General features: G+C 48.9%; 1 long non-coding RNA gene across 1 annotated transcript in view; it reads left to right on the forward strand.

Annotated features, from left to right (window-relative positions):
• LOC138294111 (uncharacterized) overlaps positions 1-8,094 on the forward strand; it is a 130,423-nt gene extending 122,329 nt beyond the window's left edge. The window contains exon 2 of the long non-coding RNA XR_011203193.1: positions 7,495-8,094. This is a non-coding gene — a long non-coding RNA (uncharacterized lncRNA). The remainder of the gene's footprint in view (positions 1-7,494) is intronic.
• The last annotated feature ends 14,007 nt before the right edge of the window (positions 8,095-22,101 follow it).

The following is a 22,101-nucleotide window of genomic DNA, read 5'->3' on the forward strand; positions in this document are numbered from 1 at the left end:
CTAGAAACTTCCCCTTTGGACAATAGATGTCCCACGTTGTGAAGAGTCGTGCAAAGGTGTTTCCGTGCAGAAAGACCGCAAACAAGCCTTGCTAGCTGCAAGGGTCGCGGTTAGGGTTTTTGGATGCTGCTGTGGCCCAGGAGGGACCAGGATGTCGCCAATTGTGTGAGGAGACAGAGGGGGGGGGTCCAGCAAGACAAAGAGCCCACTCAGAAGCAAGCAGCACCCAGAGAAGTGTCGGAACAGGCACTACAAAGTGGAGTGAACTGGAGCTCATCCGAAGTTGCACAAGAGGGTCCCACGAAGCCGGAGGATAACTCAGGAGGTCGTGCAATGCAGGTTAGAGTGCCGGGGACCCAGGCTTGGCTGTGCACAAAGGAAATCCTGGAAGAGTGCACAGGAGCCGGAGTAGCTGCAAAGCACGCGGTTCCCAGCAATGCAGTCTAGCGTGGGGAGGCAAGGACTTACCTCCACCAAACTTGGACTGAAGAGTCACTGGACTGTGGGAGTCACTTGGACAGAGTTGCTGAGTTCAAGGGACCTCACTCGTCGTGCTGAGAGGAGACCCAGAGGACCGGTGATGCAGTTCTTTGGTGCCTGCGGTTGCAGGGGGAAGATTCCGTCGACCCACGGGAGATTTCTTCGGAGCTTCTAGTGCAGAGAGGAGGAAGACTACCCCCACAGCATGCACCACCAGGAAAACAGTCGAGAAGGCGGCAGGATCAGCGTTACAAAGTCGCATTAGTCGTCTTTGCCACTTTGTTGCAGTTTTGCAGGCTTCCAGCGCGGTCAGCAGTTGATTCCTTGGCAGAAGGTGAAGAGAGAGATGCAGAGGAACTCTGATGAGCTCTTGCATTCGTTATCTAAGGAATTCCTAAAAGCAGAGACCCTAAATAGCCAGAACAGGAGGTTTGGCTACCTAGGAGAGAGGATAGGCTAGCAACACCTGGAGAAGCCTATCAGAAGGAGTCTCTGACGTCACCTGCTGGCACTGGCCACTCAGAGCAGTCCAGCGTGCCAGCAGCACCTCTGTTTCCAAGATGGCAGAGGTCTGGAGCACACTGGAGCAGCTCTGGGCACCTCCCAGGGGAGATGCAGGTCAGGGGAGTGGTCACTCCCCTTTCCTTTGTCCAGTTTCGCACCAGAGCAGGGCTGGGGGATCCCTGAACCGGTGTAGACTGGCTTATGCAGAAATGGGCACCATCTGTGCCCATGAAAGCATTTCCAGAGGCTGGGGGAGGCTACTCCTCCCAAGCCCTAACACCTTTTTCCAAAGGGAGAGGGTGTAACACCCTCTCTCTGAGGAAGTCCTTTGTTCTGCCTTCCAGGGCCAAGCCTGGCTGGACCCCAGGAGGGCAGAAACCTGTCTGAGGGGTTGGCAGCAGCAGCAGCTGCAGTGAAACCCCGGGAAAGGCAGTTTGGCAGTACCCGGGTCTGTGCTAGAGACAGGGGAATCATGGGATTGTGCCACCAATGCCAGGATGGTATTGAGGGGGCAATTCCATGATCATAGACATGCTACATGGCCATATTCGGAGTTACCATTGTGAAGCTATACATAGGTAGTGACCTATGAATAGTGGACGCGTGTAATGGTGTCCCCGCACTCACAAAGTCCGGGGAATTTGCCCTGAACAATGTGGGGGCACCTTGGCTAGTGCCAGGGTGCCCACACACTAAGTAACTTAGCACCCAACCTTTACGGGTGACTTATAAGTTACTTAAGTGCAGTGGTAAATGGCTGTGAAATAAAGTGGATGTTATTTCACTCAGGCTGCACTGGCAGGCCTGTGCAAGAATTGTCAGATCTCCCTATGGGTGGCACAAGAAATGCTGCAGCCCATAGGGATCTCCTGGAACCCCAATACCCTGGGTACCTCAGTACCATATACTAGGGAATTATAAGGGTGTTCCAGTATGCCAATGTAAATTGGTGAAATTGGTCACTAGCCTGTTAGTAACAATTTGGAAAGAAATGAGAGAGCATAACCACTGAGGTTCTGGATAGCAGAGCCTCAGTGAGACAGTTAGTCATCACATAGGTAACACATATAGGGCACACTTATGAGCACTGGGGCCCTGGCTGGCAGGGTCCCAGTGACACATACAACTGAAACAAAATATATATACAGTGAAATATGGGGGTAACATGGCAGGCAAGATGGTACTTTCCTACACCTACCACCACTAATACATCAAGCTCTAGTGCCCCTAGCAGTAGTGGTACTAGTGGTGGGACTGCTGGCAACAGTCAAGTTAAGGGTGTAGTTGGGTTCACTTATGGGTCCATCATAGAAACTGGGGTAGTCAGTCCCAAGACAGTTTCTGTCACACCTGGTGGCATTGCTCTTGCCACACTGACTGATTGTCCCCTTACAATGGATAAGTACAGGCAGACAGTTTTAATAAATGGTGTTGAGGCCCAGGCCTACAGGGACACAGGTGCCAGTATCACTTTGGTGACTGAAAACCTAGTGGCTCCTGAACAACACATCATTGGACAACAGTATAAGATTATTGATGTCCATAATTCCACTAAGTTTCTTCCCTTAGCTATAGTTCAGCTTAGTTACGGTGGAGTTACTGGTCCTAAGCAGGTGGTAGTATCACCTAGCTTACCTGTAGACTGTCTCTTAGGTAATGACCTAGAGGCCTCAGGTTGGGCTGATGTAGAGTTGTATACCCATGCAGCCATGCTGGGTATCCTTGAGGAACCGTTCCCTCTCATTTTTACTGAAATGAAAAAGCAAAGGAGAGAAGGCCTGAAAACTCAGGACCCCTCTCCAACAACAGGTAAAAAGGGTATCACTGTATCCCCTAACCACCCTGCCATTCAGGATACCATTCCTGTGGTGGGAGAAACCTCTCCTGGGGTGGCACCTGTTCCAAGGGAATCATCAGCTGGCAAAGCTGTACTCCCTGAGGTGGAAGTACCTCTCTGTGGGATAAATAACATTGGTGAGAAAAAGAGCACCATTTTAGTTAACATGGAGCATCCCTCCAACCCTCCCAGAGAAACTTTAGTGCAGAAACTCTGCACTGCCTCACAACACTTAGGACAGCATCCATGCCCTAGTGTGGAGCTCATAGGACAGCACCCCTGCCCTGCTCCAACTCAAGAGAAACAGCATCCCTGTTCTCTCTTCCAGCCATATGGACAAAATGTTTGCCCAGCTATGGATTTACTGAGACAGCATCCCTGTCTGGCATTTTCATCAATACAAATAGGTTCAGTGGACAATTCCCACTGCACTTAACTAAAACCTACTGATAGAAACTCTGAAAATATATCTTCACATTGTTGCATAGCTAAAAAACTTCAAACAGGGTGGTTTACGATCCCCACACGGAAGTAACCATGTAGTGGATGATAAAGGGAGTAACCAGTCTATTGCAGAGCTACTCTCTACTTATCACCAATTAGACAATAAATTCTCAACTGGCCAAGGTTAGCCTTATTGTCCTTAGTTTGGGGGGGGGGGGGGGTTGTGTGAGAAAATAGCCTCTTTCTAGCCTTGTTACCCCCACTTTTGGCCTGTTTGTGAGTGTATGTCAGGGTGTTTTCACTGTCTCACTGGGATCCTGCTAACCAGGGCCCAGTGCTCATAGTGAAAACCCTATGTTTTCAGTATGTTTGTTATGTGTCACTGGGACCCTGCTAGTCAGGACCCCAGTGCTCATAAGTTTGTAACCTATATGTATGTGTTCCCTGTGTGATGCCTAACTGTCTCACTGAGGCTCTGCTAACCAGAACCTCAGTGGTTATGCTCTCTCTGTACAAATTGTCACTAACAGGCTAGTGACCAATTTCACCAATTCATATTGGCATACTGGAACACCCTTATAATTCCCTAGTATATGGTACTGAGGTACCCAGGGTATTGGGGTTCCAGGAGATCCCTATGGGCTGCAGCATTTCTTTTGCTACACATAGGGAGCTCTGACAATTATTACACAGGCCTGCCATTGCAGCCTGAGTGAAATACGTCCACGTTATTTCACAGCCATTTACCACTGCACCTAAGTAACTTATACGTCACCTATATGTCTAACCTTTACCTGGTAAAGGTTGGGTGCTAAGTTACTTAGTGTGTGGGCACCCTGGCACTAGCCAAGGTGCCCCCACATTGTTCAGGGCAAATTCCCCGGACTTTGTGACTGCGGGGACACCATTACACGCGTGCACTATACATATATCACGACATATGTATAGCGTCACAATGGTAACTCCAAACATGGCCATGTAACATGTCTAAGATCATGGAATTGTCACCCCAATGCCATTCTGGCATTAGGGAGACAATTCCATGATCCCCCGAGTCTCTAGCACAGACCCGGGTACTGCCAAACTACCTTTCCCGGGGTTTCACTGCAGCTGCTGCTGCCAAACCCTCAGACAGGTTTCTGCCCTCCTGGGGTCCAGCCAGGCTTGGCCCAGGAAGGCAGAACAAAGGACTTCCTCAGAGAGAGGGTGTTACACCCTCTCCCTTTGGAAAAAGGTGTCAGGGCTGGGGAGGAGTAGCCTCCCCCAGCCTCTGGAAATGCTTTGATGGGCACAAAGGGTGCCCATCTCTGCATAAGCCAGTCTACACCGGTTCAGGGATCCCCCAGCCCTGCTCTGGCGCGAAACTGGACAAAGGAAAGGGGAGTGACCACTCCCCTGACCTGCACCTCCCCTGGGAGGTGCCCAGAGCTCCTCCTGTGTGCTCCAGACCTCTGCCATCTTGGAAACAGAGGTGCTGCTGGCACACTGGACTGCTCTGAGTGGCCTGTGCCAGCAGGTGACGTCAGAGACTCCTTCTGATAGGCTCTTACCTGTGTTGCTAGCCTATCCTCTCTCCTAAGTAGCCAAACCTCCTTTTCTGGCTATTTAGGGTCTCTGCTTTGGGGAATTCTTTAGATAACAAATGCAAGAGCTCATCAGAGTTCCTCTGCATCTCTCTCTTCACCTTCTGCTAAGGAATCGACTGCTGACCGTGCTGGAAGCCTGCAAAACTGCAACAAAGTAGCAAAGACGACTACTGCGACCTTGTAACGCTGATCCTGCTGCCTTCTCGACTGTTTTCATGGTGGTGCATGCTGTGGGGGTAGTCTGCCTCCTCTCTGCACTAGAAGCTCCGAAGAACTCTCCAGTGGGTCAATGGAATCTTCCCCCTGCAACTGCAGGCACCAAAAGACTGCATCACCGGTCCTCTGGATCTCCTCTCAGCACGACAAGCGAGGTCCGTTGAACTCCGAAACTCTGTGTCCTAGTGACTCCCACGGTCCAGTGACTCTTCAGTTCAAGTTTAGTGGAGGTAAGTCCTTGTCTCCCCACGCTAGACTGCATTGCTGGGAACCGTGTGTTTTGCAGCTGCTCCGGCTCCTGTGCACTCTTCCAGGATTTCCTTTGTGCACAGCCAAGCCTGGGTCCCCGGCACTCTAACCTGCAGTGCACGACCTCCTGAGTTGTCCTCCGGCGTCGTGGGACCCTCTTTTGTGACTTCGGGTGAGCTCCAGTTCACTCCACTTTGTAGTGTTTTTCCCGGCACTTCTCCGGGTCCTGCTTGCTTCTGAGTGGGCTCTTTGTCTTGCTGGACCCCCCCTCTGTCTCCTCACATAATTGGTGACATCCTGGTCCCCCCTGGGCCACAGCAGCATCCAAAAACCCTAACCGCGACCCTTGCAGCTAGCAAGGCTTGTTTGCGGTCTTTCTGCACGGAAACACCTCTGCACAACTCTTCACGACGTGGGACATCTATCCTCCAAAGGGGAAGTTTCTAGCCCTTGTCGTTCTTGCAGAATCCACAGCTTCTACCATCCGGTGGCAGCTTCTTTGCACCCACAGCTGGCATTTCCTGGGCATCTGCCCACTCCCGACTTGATCGTGACTTTTTTACTTGGTCCCCTTGTTCCACAGGTACTCTCATCAGGAAATCCATCGTTGTTGCATTGCTGGTGTTGGTCTTCCTAGCAGAATTCCCCTATCACTACTTCTGTGCTCTTTGGGGAACTTAGGTGCACTTTGCACCCACTTTTCAGGGTCTTGGGGTGGGCTATTTTTCTAACCTTCACTGTTTTATTACAGTCCCAGCGACCCTCTACAAGGTCACATAGGTTTGGTGTCCATTCGTGGTTCGCATTCCACTTCTAGAGTATATGGTTTGTGTTGCCCCTATCCCTATGTGCCCCCATTGCATTCTATTGTGACTATACATTGTTTGCACTGTTTTCTATTGCTATTACTGCATATTTTGGTATTGTGTACATATATCTTGTGTATATTTGCTATCCTCATACTGAGGGTACTCACTGAGATACTTTGGCATATTGTCATATTATATCTGTGTATTGTGTTTTCTTATGATATTGTGCAAGTGACACTAGTGGTACTGTAGGAGCTTCACTCATCTCCTAGTTCAGCCTAAACTGCTCTGCTAAGCTACCTTTTCTACCAGCCTAAACTGCTCTGCTAAGCTACCTTTTCTATCAGCCTAAGCTGCTAGACACCCCTCTACACTAATAAGGGATACCTGGGCCTGGTGCAAAGTGTAAGTACCCCTTGGTACCCACTACAAGCCAGTCCAGCCTCCTACACCCTGATGCAGTTTTCTGTGGCAATGTGGCATGCAACAGGTGTTGCTGTGAATGTTCCATTACTTTTGAAGCTGCCCCATATTTACGAGGAATCGTAAATCTGAGGCAGCGCCAAAAACTAATGCCACCCCAGGTGTGGCATTAGGATGGCACAACAAGGAGAAATACTTGTATTTCTCCTAATTTTTGCTTTTTCTATGTGTGCTGCATTCTGCAGCACACATAGAAAGAGCAAAACGCCATGAATGATTGTTTATGTGCAGGAAGGTGTCCCCTCCTGCATATAAACAATCATTCAATAATGACAATTTGCTACTTCTATGTGTGTTGCATTCTGCAGCATACATAGAAGTGTCAAATCACCATTGTAGATTGTTTATGTGCAGGAAGGGACAACTTCCTGCACATAAACAATAATTCCTTTCACCTCCGACACCCTTGCGCTATGGTGCAAGGATGTCTGCATTGGCAGCTACATTTAGCACCAGTGTAGGGGAAACACAGGGGTGCGGCATCCCTGCATTTCAGAACTGATGCAGCGCCACTCTGCACCAGTTCCTTGAAAATATGGCCCTTAGTTCCTTTGGTGCTCTCAATCTTTTGCCTCGGATTAAATCTAACACCTGCTCAACTCCCTGATTATGAATGGTCATTCAGCCTCGATTCTAAGTGTGCCTCGATTCATTCAGCCTAGGTTGAACACACATGCCTCTCTTCAAGTCACCTTTTAATTGCTACGGCACAGCGCCCGATCCTTCAAGTATGCGGTGGAGTTATAAATAGAAGATCCTATATTTTCTTAGGGTCCGAAATTAAGTGTACACACTGCATGGTCTTTTCCAAGATGCTACTACCATTTTGAAACCCTAACAAAGGTTTTCCCTGGATACATTATTAACACCTTCTTACCTTTTACAGTGATGGAAGAGCAGCAGCGTACTGAACTGTGAACGGCAGTGTTAGAGCCAACCATGGAGATATGGAAAAGAGCTTCTGCGGTGAACTCTCTGCTGGTATGCGTCCTCAAATTATTGGTTGCTTTGGTTTTCTTGGAATCCCAACTCCCGTCATTTAGCTGTATTTTGGTTTAAAGCTATAAGCATAAGAGTTAAGCAAGCATGATGATCCGCCACAAAGTAAACAAATGGTTTGCTAATACCACTACAAATTTCATAGCCGACCTCAAAGAGTAAGTGTAGCACACAGTGTTCAGACAGCATCATCAATTATTGATTGCTTTTCGGTCTGTTAAAGAACTAACACGTTGCTCTACTTTCAATAGCCCATCGTTCTATAGACAAATATGGTGGTAGGATTGGTTTCTCACTGTGCTTTCACTGTTCCTTTGCAATTTTATAAATCGCTTCAATTATTAGTGTGTAAATGTTGAATAACAGCATCATTTTGTTGCTCAAATAAAATGAAAATAAATAGAACGCTTTTCATGCACATGACCTCTTGCTTTGGCCCAATCAATATTGGTTTCAAATTCAATAAAGCACATGCATGATGTTGTGACCATGAATATTTTTTTCATAATTAATGTAAATCAAAGCTAAATCTGTGGAAATTAACTTTTCACCCTTCTTTCCTTCTCACGAGTTAACCACCCTCTGAGTATTACTTATGAAGTTATAATTGGAATTGGAAAACACCCTGTTCGACTTAATTGTTGTCTTCGCCCGATAAGAAGGTATTCAAAGCAAACATTAAGTGCAATCAGTGAGCTAATATTACTCGGGTATCACAAACAGCAGCCACAAAATCCCCAATCAAGAAAATTAAGCTTACCACAGCAAAAAAAGATCTTCAATAAACACCTCTTAAAATAACTTATATTTTAATTATTGCATTAAAAAAAAAAAAATCTCGTTTGACAAAAATATATTGGTATTCCTTGGTGTGGCAGCTATTTACCAGGCTCCCAGGTATATTGTGAATTTCTAGTGCCATTTACAAGGCTGCAGGTTAAATAGCAGAAATTATGCACTATTTGACTGGCGGCCCTCTAAGTAGGAAACAAATATCGTTATTTACCCGCCCACCAGCTAAATTGCCGAGATTATTTGATCGGTGACCATGGAAACAGCAAAGAAACTTCACTGTTGTCCCTGCCGCCAGTTAGATAGCTGCGATTATGTTCTTTATGTACCCTGCCCATGCAAATAGCAAAGAAACATCACTATTTACCCGACAAACATCTAAATATTAGAGATCGTGTACTATTTGGGCTGCTTACAAGACACTATTGATCATGTACTATTGTGAGAAAGTAGTCTCTTTCTAGCCTTGTTACCCCCACTTTTGGCCTGTTTGTGAGTATATGTCAGGGTGTTTTCACTGTCTCACTGGGATCCTGCTAGCCAGGGCCCAGTGTTCATAGTGAAAACCCTATGTTGTAAGTGTGGTTGTTATGTGCCACTGGGATCCTACTAGCCAGGACCCCAGTGCTCATAAGTTTGTGGCCTATATGTATGTGTTCCCTGTGTGATGCCTAACTGTCTCACTGAGGCTCTGCTAACCAGAACCTCAGTGGTTATGCTCTCTCTGCTTTCAAATTGTCACTAACAGGCTAGTGACCAATTTCACCAATTTACATTGGCTTACTGGAACACCCATATAATTCCCTAGTATATGGTACTGAGGTACCCAGGGTATTGGGGTTCCAGGTGATCTCTATGGGCTGCAGCATTTCTTTTGCCACCCATAGGGAGCTCTGACAATTCTTACACAGGCCTGCCACTGCAGCCTGAGTGAAATAACGTCCACGTTATTTCACAGCCATTTACCACTGCACTTAAGTAACTTATAAGTCACCTATATGTCTAACCTTCACCTGGTGAAGGTTGGGTGCTAAGTTACTTAGTGTGTGGGCACCCTGGCACTAGCCAAGGTGCCCCCACATCGTTCGGGGCAAATTCCCCGGACTTTGTGAGTGCGGGGACACCATTACACGCATGCACTATACAAAGGTCACTACCTATGTGTAGCTTCACAATGGTAACTCCGAATATGGCCATGTAACATGTCTAAGATTATGGAATTGTCACCCCAATGCCATTCTGGCATTGGGGAGTCAATTCCATGATCCCCCAGGTCTCTAGCACAGACCCCGGGTACTGCCAAACTGCCTTTTCAGGGTTTACACTGCAGCTACTGCTGCTGTCAACCCCTCAGACAGGTTTCTGCCCCCCTGGGGTCCAGGCAGCCCTGGCCCAGGAAGGCGGAACAAAGGATTTGCTCTGAGAGAGGATGTAACACCCTCTCCCTTTGGAAATAGGTGTGAAGGCTGGGGAGGAGTAGCCTCCCCCAGCCTCTGGAAATGCTTTGATGTGCACAGATGGTGCCCATCTCTGCATAAGCCAGACTACACCGGTTTAGGGATCCCCTACCCCAGCTCTGGTGCAAAACTGGACAAAGGAAAGGGGAGTGACCACTCCCCTGACCTGCACATCCCAGAGGAGGTGCCCAGAGCTCCTCCAGTGTGCCCCAGACCTCTGCCATCTTGGAAACAGAGGTGTTGCTGGCACACTGGACTGCTCTGAGTGGCCAGTGCCAGCAGGTGACGACAGAGACTCCTTCTGATAGGCTCTTAGTAGCCAATCCTCCTTCCTAGGTAGCCAAACCTCCTTTTCTGGCTATTTAGGGTCTCTGCTTTGGGGAATTCTTCAGATACCGAATGCAAGAGCTCACCAGAGTTCCTCTGCATCTCCCTCTTCACCTTCTGCCGAAGGATCGACCGCTGACTGCTCAGGACGCCTGCAAAACCGCAACAAAGTAGCAAAGACACTGCAACCTTGTATCGCTTCATCCTGCCGGCTTTCTCGCCTGTTTCCTGGTGGTGCATGCTCTGGGGGTAGCCTGCCCCCTTCTTGCACCAGGAACTCTGAAGAAATCTCCTGTGTGTCGACAGAATCTTCCCCCTGCAACTGCAGGCAACAAAAGACTGCATCACTCTGGGTCCCCTCTGAGCACAACGAGCGTGGTCCCTGGAACTCAGCAACCCTGTCCAAGTGACTCCCACAGTCCAGTGACTCTTCAGTCCAAGTTTGGTGGAGGTAAGTCCTTGCCTCCCCACACTAGACTGCATTGCTGGGTACAGCGTGATTTGCAGCTGCTCCGGCTCATGTGCACTCTTCCAGGATTTCCTTCGTGCACAGCCAAGCCTGGGTCCCCAACACTCTAACCTGCAGTGCACAACCTTCTGAGTTGTCCTCCGGCGTCGTGGGACTCCCTTTTCTGACTTCGGGTGGACTTCGGTTCACTCCTCTTCTAAGTGCCTGATTTGGTACTTCTGCAGGTGCTGCCTGCTTCTGTGAGGGCTCCCTGACTTGGTGGGTGCCCCCTCTGTCTCCTCATCCAAGTGGCGACATCCTGGTCCCTGCTGGGCCACAGCAGCATCCAAAAACCCTAACCGCGACCCTGGCAGCTAGCAAGGCTTGTTTGCGGTCTTTCTGTATGGGAACACATCTGCAAGCTTCTTCACGACATGGGACATCCATCCTCCAAAGGGGAAGTTCCTAGTCCTCTTCGTTCTTGCAGAACACTAAGCTTCTCCCATCCTGTGGCAGCTTCTTTGCACCCTCAGCTGGCATTTCCTGGGCTCCTGCCCACTCTCGACACTGTCGCGACTCTTGGACTTGGTCCCCTCATCTTACATGTACTCAGGTCCGGAAATCCACTGTTGTTGCATTGCTGGTGTTGGTTTTCCTTGCAGAATCCCCCTATCACGACTTCTGTGCTCTCTGGGGGTTGTAGGTGCACTTTACACCTACCTTACAGGGTCTTGGGGTGGGCTATTTTTCTAACCCTCACTGTTTTCTTACAGTCCCAGCAACCCTCTACAAGCTCACATAGGTTTGGGGTCCATTCGTGGTTCACATTCCACTTTTGGAGAATATGGTTTGTGTTGCCCCTACACCTATGTTCTCCTATCAATCAATCAAAGCATTTATAGAGCGCGCTACTCACCCGAGAGGGTCTCAAGGCGCTGGGGAGGGTTACTGCTGCTCAAAAAGCAATGTCTTGAGGCGCTTCCTGAAGGTGAGATGGTCCTTGGTAGTTCTTAGGTGTGTGGGGAGGGAGTTCCATGCTTTGGCTGCCAGGTAGGTGAAGGATTTACCTCCTGCGGTGGTTCTGCGGATACGTGGGACGGTGGCGAGGCTGGCTGAGTGAAGCTGACTGGTGGGCGTGTAGAACAAGAGGCGGCTGTTGAGTGTTAGAAATGGGGTTTCTGGTTGGCTAGGGTATGCACCTCAGCCAGGCAGAACTTACGTACTCTAGTCAGGGCAAGGGAGTTACACGTCCAAGATAACCCCTGCTCACCCCCTTGGTAGCTTGGCACGAGCAGTCAGGCTTAACCCAGATGCAATGTGTCAAGCATTTGCACAACACACGCAACACATGTGACGCAATATCCCCACCACAAAGGAAACACAACACCAGATTATATGAAAATATACTGTATTGTACACAACGCAACTATCAGACAAATCATCACATATTAGTACTGTCCTGCTACCTTAGCAGTTGTCAGAACTTTACACATTAGTTACTCTGCAAATTAGCAGTAGTCACACATAACACACAGGTTACTCAGTATTCTGCAACATAAGCAGTAGTCAGGAAACACGTTATCACATTAGAACACTTGTCATAAGAATATCATAAAACGCCCATAGTAGGAACATTAGAAAAAAATATGGCAAGTTAGGAACACATATTAGCAAGTCATGCCCATAAAAGGAACATTTGCATATTGTAGGAGGCTGGACTGGCTTGTAGTGAGTACCAAGGGGTACTGGCACCTTGCACCAGGCCCAGTTATCCCTTATTAGTGTATAGGGTGTCTAGCAGCTTAGGCTGATAGATAATGGTAGCTTAGCAGAGCAGCTCAGGCTGAACTAGGAGACGTGTGAAGCTACTACAGTACCACTTAGTGTCATATGCACAATATCATAAGAAAACACAATACACAGTTATACTAAAAATAAAGGTACTTTATTTTTATGACAATATGCCAAAGTATCTTAGAGTGTACCCTCAGTGAGAGGATAGGAAATATACACAAGATATATATACACAATAGCAAAAATATGCAGTATAGTCTTAGAAAACAGTGCAAACAATGTATAGTTACAATAGGATGCAATGGGGAAACATAGGGATAGGGGCAACACAAACCATATACTCCAAAAGTGGAATGTGAACCACGAATGGACCCCAAACCTATGTGACCTTGTAGAGGGTCGCTGGGACTATTAGAAAATAGTGAGAGTTAGAAAAATAACCCTCCCCAAGACCCTGAAAAGTGAGTGCAAAGTGCACTAAAGTTCCCCTAAGGACAAAATAGTTGTGTTAGAGGGAAAATGCAAGGAAAACACAAATCAGCAATGCAACAACGATGGATTCCTGACTGAGGGTACCTGTGGAACAAGGAGACCAAGTCCAAAAGTCACAAGCAGCTCGGAGATGGGCAGATGCCCAAGAAATGCCAGCGGTTGGTGCAAAGAAGCTCTTACTAGGCTGAAGAACTGTGAATACTGCAGGAACGACAAGGGCTAGAGACTTCCCCTTTGGAGGATGGATCCTCCACGTCTTGGAGAGTTGTGCAGAAGTATTTTCCCGCTGGATCGACGCCAACAAGCCTTGCTACACGCAAATCGTGCGTTTGGCGTTTTTGGACGCTGCTGGGGCCCAGGAGGGACCAGGAGGTGGCAAATTGGACCTGCAGAGAAAGGGGACGTCGAGCAAGACAAAGAGCCCTCACTGAAGCAGGTAGCACCCGCAGAAGTGCCAGAAACAGGCACTACAAGGATGCATGACACGGTGCTTGCCGAAGTTGCACAAAGGAGTCCCACGTCGCCGGAGACCAACTTAGAAAGTCGTGCAATGCAGGTTAGAGTGCCGTGGACCCAGGCTTGGCTGTGCACGAAGGATTTCCGCCGGAAGTGCACAGGGGCCGGAGTAGCTTGCAAAGTCGCGGTTCCCAGCAATGCAGCCCAGCGAGGTGAGGCAAGGACTTACCTCCACCAAACTTGGGCTGAAGAGTCACTGGACTGTGGGGGTCACTTGGACGGTGTCGCTGGATTCGAGGGACCTCGCTCGTCGTGCTGAGAGGAGACCCAAGGGACCGGTAATGCAGCTTTTTGGTGCCTGCGGTTGCAGGGGGAAGATTCCGTCGACCCACGGGAGATTTCTTCGGAGCTTCTGGTGCAGAGAGGAGGCAGACTACCCCCACAGCATGCACAAGCAGGAAAACAGTCGAGAAGGCGGCAGGATCAGCGTTACAGAGTTGCAGTAGTCGTCTTTGCTACTATGTTGCAGGTTTGCAGGCTTCCAGCGCGGTCAGCGGTCGATTCCTTATCAGAAGGTGAAGAGGGAGATGCAGAGGAACTCGGCTGAGCTCATGCATTCGTTATCTAAAGTTTCCCCAGAGACAGAGACCCTAAATAGCCAGAAAAGAGGGTTTGGCTACCTAGGAGAGAGGAAAGGCTACTAACACCTGAAGGAGCCTATCAGCAGGAGTCTCTGACGTCACCTGGTGGCACTGGCCACTCAGAGCAGTCCAGTGTGCCAGCAGCACCTCTGTTTCCAAGATGGCAGAGGTCTGGAGCACACTGGAGGAGCTCTGGACACCTCCCAGGGGAGGTGCAGGTCAGGGGAGTGGTCACTCCCCTTTCCTTTGTCCAGTTTCGCGCCAGAGCAGGGGCTAAGGGGTCCCTGAACCGGTGTAGACTGGCTTATGCAGAATTGGGCACATCTGTGCCCAACAAAGCATTTCCAGAGGCTGGGGGAGGCTACTCCTCCCCTGCCTTCACACCATTTTCCAAAGGGAGAGGGTGTCACACCCTCTCTCAGAGGAAGTTCTTTGTTCTGCCATCCTGGGCCAGGCCTGGCTGGACCCCAGGAGGGCAGATGCCTGTCTGAGGGGTTGGCAGCAGCAGCAGCTGCAGTGAAACCCCAGGAAGGGCAGTTTGGCAGTACCAGGGTCTGTGCTACAGACCACTGGGATCATGGGATTGTGCCAACTATGCCCGGATGGCATAGAGGGGGCAATTCCATGATCATAGACATGTTACATGGCCATATTCGGAGTTACCATTGTGAAGCTACATATAGGTAGTGACCTATATGTAGTGCACGCGTGTAATGGTGTCCCCGCACTCACAAAGTTCAGTGAATTGGCTCTGAACAATGTGGGGGCACCTTGGCTAGTGCCAGGGTGCCCACACACTAAGTAACTTTGCACCTAACCTTTACCAGGTAAAGGTTAGACATATAGGTGACTTATAAGTTACTTAAGTGCAGTGTAAAATGGCTGTGAAATAACGTGGACGTTATTTCACTCAGGCTGCAGTGGCAGGCCTGTGTAAGAATTGTCAGAGCTCCCTATGGGTGGCAAAAGAAATGCTGCAGCCCATAGGGATCTCCTGGAACCCCAATACCCTGGGTACCTCAGTACCATATACTAGGGAATTATAAGGGTGTTCCAGTAAGCCAATGTAAATTGGTAAAATTGGTCACTAGCCTGTTAGTGACAATTTAAAAGTAATGAGAGAGCATAACCACTGAGGTTCTGGTTAGCAGAGCCTCAGTGAGACAGTTAGGCACCACACAGGGAACATATACATGCACACCTATGAGCACTGGGGCCCTGTGTGACAGGGTCCCAGTGACACATACATATAGGCCACAAACCTATGAGCACTGGGGTCCTGACCAGCAGGATCCCAGTGACACATAACAAACATACTGAAAACATAGTGTTTTCACTATGAGCACTGAGGCCTGGCTATCAGGATCCCAGTGAGACAGTGAAAACAGTGACAAACACCCTGACATACACTCACAAACAGGCCAAAAGTGGGGGTAACAAGGCTAGAAAGAGGCTACCTTCTCACACATATGCCTATGAAACACCATCAAAAACAGGTAGGCATCATATAAATCGTAAGAAGTCTCTAGTAAGAACTTATGTTCTATATATTGTGCCTTTAACAGTACCTGGCTTGATGAAGGCACCTCCAGTGCCTAGAAGATGAACAATGGGGCCCCTGGCGCTCCTATGCGCAAAATGGGGGCCTCTGACATCCTTTTGAGGAGAAGAAGGCGGCACGCACCTCCTCTAGACCATTGGCGAGCCCCTCCGGGGACCGTGATTACTGGGGGCCATCCAGGAAGCGCTTTTCAAAGCGCTAAGGCCATACTTATAGCCCGGGTTGCGCCGGTGATTCCAGCATGAAACAGGTGCCTCGAAGTGCCTGAGGGCACAGAAGAGTGCTCTCTCAGCGCAAAGGGGATATCAAAGCAGCCCTCCTCGTGGAGGGAAAAGTTACAGGGGTCAGGGGCCACGGCACCCTGCCCCTGGGAATAATGAAGCAGGAAGGAGCACAAGGCTGGTGGGTCCAGCTACAGGCCAGTACAAGGGGTGCAGATGATGGCAGTTCCTCCTAGTGACGAGGCAGGTCACAGGTTAGCACAGCAGCAGCAGTCCAAGGCGGTTTCCTGGTGAGTCCATTCAGCAGCGTCTTGTGTCCAGGTTCAATTTCCAAGAGTGTTCAAATTGTGGGGGAAATTCCCCTGTACTTATAGTCAGTTCTTACAGTGTTTTACAATGGTAGGGAGAGGAGGTTCCAGCCAGTTACAACTGGTTCTGGGAGTGCCCCCTCTCTCCTTTCAGCACAGGCTCCAGACATCAGTGGGGGCTTAACAACCCTATTGTGTGAGGCCAGGGCACAGCCTTTACAAATGTAGGTGTGCCCCGCCTCTCCCTTCTCTCATCCCAGGAAGACTATTCAGTATGCAGATGCACCTCTGAGACACCTCCACCCTCCCTGTGTACAGGCTGTCTGAAAAGTATGCACAAAGCCCCAACTGTCACTCTGCCCAGACGTGGATTGGAGACAAGCTGCAAAACACCAGTCATAATAACAGATAAATGCGCACTTTCTAGAAGTGGCATTTCTGTGATACTGATAAAAAATACACCCACACCAGTAAGCAGTATTTATCATCACAACCTACGCTACCCCTCATAAATCAGACAATACCCCTTACACATAAGGCAGGGCATTTCTAAAGCAATCCTCTGAGAAGGCAGCATTCACAGCAGTGAGACACCAAGTTAGGCTGTTTGTCACTACCAGGACAGGCCATGCAATATGGCACATGTAGGAGGCTGGACTGGCTTGTAGTGAGTACCAAGGGGTACTTGCACCTTGCACCAGGCCCAGTTATCCCTTATTAGTGTATAGGGTGTCTAGCAGCTTAGGCTGATAGATAATGGTAGCTTAGCAGAGCAGCTTAGGCTGAACTAGGAGACGTGTGAAGCTACTACAGTACCACCTAGTGTCATATGCACAATATCATAAGAAAACACAATACACAGTTATACTAAAAATAAAGGTACTTTATTTTTATGACAATATGCCAAAGTATCTTAGAGTGTACCCTCAGTGAGAGGATAGGAAATATACACAAGATATATATACACAATAGCAAAAATATGCAGTATAGTCTTAGAAAACAGTGCAAACAATGTATAGTTACAATAGGATGCAATGGGGAAACATAGGGATAGGGGCAACACAAACCATATACTCCAATAGTGGAATGCGAACCACGAATGGACCCCAAACCTATGTGACCTTGTAGAGGGTCGCTGGGACTATTAGAAAATAGTGAGAGTTAGAAAAATAACCCTCCCCAAGACCCTGAAAAGTGAGTGCAAAGTGCACTAAAGTTCCCCTAAGGACAAAGTAGTCGTGTTAGAGGAATAATGCAGGAAAGACACAAACCAGCAATGCAACAACTGTGGATTTCCAATCTAGGGTACCTGTGGAACAAGGGGACCAAGTCCAAAAGTCACAAGCAAGTCGGAGATGGGCAGATGCCCAGGAAATGCCAGCTGCGGGTGCAAAAAGCTTCTACTGGACAGAAGACTGCAGGAACGAAAAGGGCTAGAGACTTCCCCTTTGGTGGATGGATCCCTCTCGCCTTGGAGAGTCGTGCAGAAGTGTTTTCCCGCCGAAAGGACGCCAACAAGCCTTGCTAGATGCAAATCGTGCGTTTGGCGTTTTTGGACGCTGCTGGGGCCCAGGAGGGACCAGGAGGTCACAAACTGGACCTGAAGAGAGAGGGGACGTCGAGCAAGACAAAGAGCCCTCACTGAAGCAGGTAGCACCCGGAGAAGTGCCAGAAACAGGCACTACAAGGATGCGTGAAATGGTGCTCGCCGAAGTTGCACAAAGGAGTCCCACGTCGCCGGAGACCAACTTAGAAAGTCGTGCAATGCAGGTTAGAGCGCCGTGGACCCAGGCTTGGCTGTGCACAAAGGATTTCCGCCGGAAGTGCACAGGGGCTGGAGTAGCTGCAAAATCGCGGTTCCCAGCAATGCAGCCCAGCGAGGTGAGGCAAGGACTTACCTCCACCAAACTTGGACTGAAGAGTCACTGGACTGTGGGGGTCACTTGGACAGAGTCGCTGGATTCGAGGGACCTCGCTCGTCGTGCTGAGAGGAGACCCAAGGGACCGGTAATGCAGCTTTTTGGTGCCTGCGGTTGCAGGGGGAAGATTCCGTCGACCCACGGGAGATTTCTTCGGAGCTTCTGGTGCAGAGAGGAGGCAGGCTACCCCCACAGCATGCACAAGCAGGAAAACAGTCGAGAAGGCGGCAGGATCAGCGTTACAGAGTTGCAGTAGTCGTCTTTGCTACTATGTTGCAGGTTTGCAGGCTTCCAGCGCGGTCAGCAGTCGATTCCTTATCAGAAGGTGAAGAGAGAGATGCAGAGGAACTCGGATGAGCTCTTGCATTCGTTATCTAAAGTTTCCCCAGAGACAGAGACCCTAAATAGCCAGAAAAGAGGGTTTGGCTACCTAGGAGAGAGGATAGGCTAGCAACACCTGAAGGAGCCTATCACAAGGAGTCTCTGACGTCACCTGGTGGCACTGGCCACTCAGAGCAGTCCAGTGTGCCAGCAGCACCTCTGTTTCCAAGATGGCAGAGGTCTGGAGCACACTGGAGGAGCTCTGGACACCTCCTAGGGGAGGTGCAGGTCAGGGGAGTGGTCACTCCCCTTTCCTTTGTCCAGTTTCGCGCCAGAGCAGGGGCTAAGGGGTCCCTGAACCGGTGTAGACTGGCTTATGCAGAATTGGGCACATCTGTGCCCAAGAAAGCATTTCCAGAGGCTGGGGGAGGCTACTCCTCCCCTGCCTTCACACCATTTTCCAAAGGGAGAGGGTGTCACACCCTCTCTCAGAGGAAGTTCTTTGTTCTGCCATCCTGGGCCAGGCCTGGCTGGACCCCAGGAGGGCAGCTGCCTGTCTGAGGGGTTGGCAGCAGCAGCAGCTGCAGTGAAACCCCAGGAAGGGCAGTCTGGCAGTACCAGGGTCTGTGCTACAGACCACTGGGATCATGGAATTGTACCAACAATGCCAGGATGGCATAGAGGGGGCAATTCCATGATCATAGACATGTTACATGGCCATATTCGGAGTTACCATGGTGAAGCTACATATAGGTAGTGACCTATATGTAGTGCACGCGTGTAATGGTGTCCCCGCACTCACAAAGTTCAGTGAATTGGCTCTGAACAATGTGGGGGCACCTTGGCTAGTGCCAGGGTGCCCTCACACTAAGTAACTTTGCACCTAACCTTTACCAGGTAAAGGTTAGACATATAGGTGACTTATAAGTTACTTAAGTGCAGTGTAAAATGGCTGTGAAATAACGTGGACGTTATTTCACTCAGGCTGCAGTGGCAGGCCTGTGTAAGAATTGTCAGAGCTCCCTATGGGTGGCAAAAGGAATGCTGCAGCCCATAGGGATCTCCTGGAACCCCAATACCCTGGGTACCTCAGTACCATATACTAGGGAATTATAAGGGTGTTCCAGTAAGCTAATGTAAATTGGTAAAAATGGTCACTAGCCTGTTAGTGACAATTTGGAAAGAAATGAGAGAGCATAACCACTGAGGTTCTGATTAGCAGAGCCTCAGTGAGACAGTTAGTCACTACACAGGTAACACATTCAGGCACACTTATGAGCACTGGGGCCCTGGGTTACCAGGGTCCCAGTGACACATACAACTAAAACAACATATATACAGTGAAAAATGGGGGTAACATGCCAGGCAAGATGGTACTTTCCTACACAACCCCCCCCCCAAACGAAGGACAATAAGACTAGCCATTACCTGATGAGTCTTCATTGTCTAAGTGGAAATATCTGGAGAGTCCATCTGCATTGGAGTGGCTACTCCCAGGTCTATGTTCCACTGTATAGTCCATTCCCTGTAGGGATATGGACCACCTCAACAATTTAGGATTTTCACCTTTCATTTGTTTTAGCCAAAGTAGAGGTTTGTGGTCTGTCTGAACAATGAAGTGAGTGCCAAACAGGTATGGCCTCAACTTCTTCAGAGCCCAGACCACAGCAAAGGCCTCCCTCTCAATGGCAGACCAACGCTTTTCTCTAGGGGTCAACCTTCTACTAATAAAAGCAACAGGTTGATCCTGGCCCTCAGAATTAAGTTGTGATAGGACTGCCCCTACTCCTAATTCAGATGCATCAGTTTGGACATAGAATTTTTTAGAGTAACAAGGGCTTTTCAGGACAGGTGCAGAGCACATGGCCTGCTTCAGCTCCTCAAAAGCTTTCTGACAGTTTGCTGTCCATAATACCTTTTTAGGCATTTTCTTGGATGTGAGGTCATTAAGAGGGGCTGCAATGGAGCCATAGTTCTTAATGAACCTCCTGTAATACCCAGTGAGGCCTAGGAAGGCTCTCACCTGAGTCTGAGTGGTAGGGGGAACCCAATCAATAATAGTTTGGATTTTCCCCTGAAGTGGTGCAATCTGTTCCCCACCAACAAGGTGTCCCAGATAAACCACCTTACCCTGCCCTATCTGGCACTTTGAAGCCTTGATAGTGAGGCCTGCCTTTTGCAGGGCCTCCAAAACTTTCCAAAGGTGGACCAGGTGATCATCCCAGCTGGAGCTAAAGACAGCTATGTCATCCAAATATGCTGCACTGAAAGCTTCCAGCCCTTGCAGGACTGTGTTCACCAACCTCTGAAAAGTGGCAGGTGCATTTTTCAAACCAAAAGGCATTACAGTAAACTGGTAATGTCCTCCAATGGTAGAAAATGCAGTCTTAGGTTTAGCATCTTCTGACAATTTGATCTGCCAATACCCTGCAGTCAAATCAAAAGTGCTTAGATACTTGGCAGATGCCAGTGTATCTATAAGCTCATCTGCCCTGGGTATAGGGTGAGCATCAGTTTTGGTTACCAAGTTGAGACCTCTATAGTCTACACAAAACCTCATTTCCTTCTTTCCATCTTTAGAATTGGGTTTTGGTACCAGTACCACAGGAGAAGCCCATGGACTGTCAGAGTGCTCAACCACTCCTAGTTCCAACATTTTCTGAACTTCTTGCTTTATGCAGTCCCTGACATGGTCAGGCTGCCTATAGATCTTACTTTTGACAGGTAAACTGTCTCCAGTATCTATAGTGTGCTCACACCAAGAAGTGGTGCCTGGCACAATGGAGAAGAGTTCTGAAAATTGTCCTAGGAGATTTATGCAATTATCTTTCTGCTCAGCAGTAAGACAATCAGCCAAAACTACACCTTCCACAAGAGCATCTTGTTCTGTGGAAGAGAAGAGATCAGGTAGAGGATCACTGTCTTCTTCCTGTCCCTCATCTGTTGCCATGAGCAGGGTGAGATTAGCCCTGTCATAGTAGGGTTTCAGGCGGTTGACATGGAGCACCCTAAGGGGACTCCTGGCAGTGCCTAAGTCAACCAAGTAGGTGACTTCACCCTTCTTTTCAACAATTGTGTGGGGTCCACTCCATTTATCTTGGAGTGCTCTTGGGGCCACAGGCTCCAAGACCCACACTTTCTGCCCTGGTTGGTACTGAACCAAAACAGCCTTCTGATCATGCCATTGCTTCTGGAGCTCTTGACTGGCCTGAAGGTTTTTACTGGCCTTTTTCATGTACTCAGCCATCCTTGATCTGAGGCCAAGTACATAATTCACAATATCCTGCTTAGGAGCTTTTAAAGGTTGTTCCCAACCCTCCTTTACAAGTGTGAGTGGACCCCTAACAGGGTGTCCAAAAAGAAGTTCAAAGGGGCTGAAGCCCACTCCTTTCTGGGGTACCTCCCTGTAGGCAAAAAGGAGGCATGGTAGAAGGATATCCCATCTCCTGCGGAGTTTTTCAGGGAGTCCCATAATCATGCCTTTGAGAGTTTTATTAAATCTCTCCACCAGTCCATTTGTTTGTGGATGATAGGGTGTTGTGAACTTGTAAGTTACACCACACTCCTTCCACATGGCCTTTAAGTATGCAGACATGAAATTGCTTCCTCTGTCTGATACTACTTCCTTTGGGAAGCCCACCCTGGAAAATATTCCCAGGAGGGCCTTTGCCACTGCAGGAGCTGTAGTGGTCCTTAAAGGAATAGCTTCAGGATATCTTGTGGCATGGTCCACTACCACTAAGATAAACCTATTGCC

This window comes from Pleurodeles waltl, chromosome 4_2 (genome assembly GCF_031143425.1).
Source record: "Pleurodeles waltl isolate 20211129_DDA chromosome 4_2, aPleWal1.hap1.20221129, whole genome shotgun sequence".
In the NCBI taxonomy this organism is placed as follows: Eukaryota; Metazoa; Chordata; class Amphibia; order Caudata; family Salamandridae; genus Pleurodeles; species Pleurodeles waltl.